General features: G+C 50.8%; 2 pseudogenes; one reads left to right on the top strand and one right to left on the bottom strand.

Moving 5' to 3' along the window:
* LOC102382707 overlaps positions 1–2813 on the bottom strand; it is a 71047-nt pseudogene that overhangs the window by 40617 nt on the left and 27617 nt on the right.
* Positions 1–2813, top strand: part of LOC102382541 — a 20467-nt pseudogene extending 17654 nt beyond the window's left edge.

The raw sequence follows: 2813 nt of genomic DNA, 5'->3' as shown, positions 1-2813 counted from the left end.
ATTTCTCTCTCTTGAAACACAGTTTGCTGCTTTAAAGTTTTCTTACACCCTTATAAGAAAGCTTTATGCATTCCTTTAATTGTGTAAATCAAGAGGGTCCCTCGCCGTAATTGACAAGGAAAATCCTGTTAAATAAATAGTTTCAGTTGAAATGAATTACCTTTTTCAGTGACATGGGGTTATCTGGTTTGGAACATCTCAAGAAACTGATTAACAACCAGGAAAAACATCAAGTTTTAAGGAGTAACCGGACACCTAGGAGCCAGCTTGAAATTTTTATGAATATACAAGATATACTGGAAGGCCTTCTCAGATGGCCTAGCTGTGCTTGCACTGTGAAGTCAGCATACGTGTTTTGTATTTTACCTGTTGTGACTAAGCCTCAGCTTAGCATGACCTTCAGATCTTACTGTAGTCTTTTAACAGAGTTAAGGGGATTGCTTACTTGGAGTGTTCATAAACATTGTGGGGAGGACGTCCACCAGTAATCCCAGGAAAAGTATGGCAGCATTTGTGGTTAGGGCTCCAATGGGCTGGATGCTGTGATGAACCCTTAACCATTGTTCAAATGTCAACCATACCCGCTCTGATTCAATCTCTTGCCTCAGCATTCCCTAACCCGGCAACCGAGTTTTTGTCAATGAAGTTTGAATAAGCCTCCCATAGTAGGACTGGGGAATGTACGGCCCGAGATGCCTGTTAAACTTTTCTTCTGCTTAGTTATGGTTAGATGAGGGGTGTGTGTGTGGAGCGGGGAGGATAGAAAAGTTCCTTTGTAAATCCATCAAGCTGGGTGCCAGGGCTCCCTCAGGAACACAGAGCTGACAGGTAACAGCCCTTCCTGTTTCCTCTCTGTGGCCTTGAGTGTCACGAAGCCTGAGTCTTGGTTCATGTTCATTCCAAGGCCTTAGCCCCTTTGAAGACTCCTGTGACATGGGTGCCATCTGGGACCAGTGAGCAGAGGAAAGCTGCATGGGTGCATTCCCTGCACAAGAGCTTTCCCTGGATGCAGGCAGGAAGCACAGCCCTGCTCATCTCACAAGACAGTGCCAGAGCTCTACGTCCTTCCCTCATGCTCAGCCCCTTAGAGCATGGAGCTATTCAGGCACTGCCCTAACGCACATGTGCAACATGTGCTTACCCCAGCAGGGCCTATACTAATAGTACGGACTCTTGGGCTAGATACTCTGAGAGTATCATCAAGTAGGTAATAGCCCGGGACAGGGACCTGCCCCGCCCTCACCCCAGCACTTGGGGTTTTGTCAGGAAGACCTTGTTTTCTTGAGGAAACAATGCAAAGGTCCAGGCCTACTCTGAGGCCCATCCCAGTAGACAAAATGGTACTGTCTGCCCTTTACCAGTAGGGTAGGGACTAATCTGGAGTTTCTTTTCCCCATGCAGGAGGTGCCAGGATGCTGAAACAGGGACCTGCCCCGCCCTCACCCCAGCACTTGGGGTTTTGTCAGGAAGACCTTGTTTTCTTGAGGAAACAATGCAAAGGTCCAGGCCTACTCTGAGGCCCATCCCAGTAGACAAAATGGTACTGTCTGCCCTTTACCAGTAGGGTAGGGACTAATCTGGAGTTTCTTTTCCCCATGCAGGAGGTGCCAGGATGCTGAACAGAGCTGAGGAGCAGCCTCCTGTGGAAGGGTCTGCAGACCTGGAGCCAGCACAGACGTCCCCAAGGAGTTTGGTTGAGATGGACTCCCTGAGACCTGAGAAGGAGCCATGGCACGAGAGTCAGGGGAGACCCCAAAAGCAGAAGGAGAAGGTAGCTTTGAGCCAGGTATCTCCAGTTGGGCATGAGGGTGGAGAAGGGGTAGAACTTAGAAACAGCCCTGAGTGCAGGCAAGAATTTGTGGATCTCAGAGACCTTAAGAGCCACTGGAAAGATGCGCTGCACCCAAGCAAAGGCAGTGAGGAGGGTCTCAGAGGCAAGCCAGAGCTCACTGCCAAAGACACGGGCAGAGCTCACCCCTACCTGTAGATCAGGAAAACCCCACCGCTTCAACAAATGGGGGAAGAGCTTTGTGCACCCCATAAACCTGGTCAAGAACCTGCATGTGCAGAGGGGGAAGTGTAAGACACAGCTGTGTCATAACTGGGAAGACCTGCACTCATTTTATCTCCCTGTTTCAGGACCTGTGCATCCACCTAGGGAGGAAGACACACCACTGCCCTGAGTGCAGGAAGAACTTCATGTGCTTGCAAGACCTGTCCCAGCACAAGTGTGTGCGCACCAGCGTATCCACACAGGGGAGAAGCCACATCAGTGCTCAGAGTGTGGGAAGAGCTTCACTCACTCCTCCACCCTGGCTCAGCACAAGCATATCCACATGGAGCAGAAGCCACATCAGTGCTCAGAATGTGGGAAGAGCTTCACTTTCTCCTGCAGGCTGGCTCAGCACCAGCGTATCCACAAGGGGGAGAAGCCATTCCAGTGCTCAGAGTGTGGGAAGAGCTTAACTCAGTCCTCCACCCTGGCTCAGCACCAGCTTATTCACACAGGGGAAAAGCCACATCAGTGCTCAGAGTGCCCGAAGAGCTTCGCTAACTCCTTTAGGTTGTCTCAACACCAGCGTATCCACACTGGGGAGAAGCCATATCAGTGCTCAGAATGTAAGAAGAGGTTCAGTCACTCCTCCAACCTGGCTCAGCACCAGTGTACCCACACAGGGGAGAAGCCACATCAGTGCTCAGGGTGTGGGAAGAGTTTCTCTCAGTCCGGCCACCTGGCTCAGCACCAGCTTATCCACACAGGGGAGAAGCCCCATCAGTGCTCGGAGTGTGGGAAGAGTTTCACTCACTCCTCC

The sequence above is a fragment of the Alligator sinensis genome, unplaced genomic scaffold (genome assembly GCF_000455745.1).
Source record: "Alligator sinensis unplaced genomic scaffold, ASM45574v1 scaffold1596_1, whole genome shotgun sequence".
NCBI lineage: Eukaryota > Metazoa > Chordata > Crocodylia > Alligatoridae > Alligator > Alligator sinensis.
The sequence above is the reverse complement of the archived record's forward strand: the minus strand, read 5'-3'. Positions and strand labels throughout refer to the sequence as shown.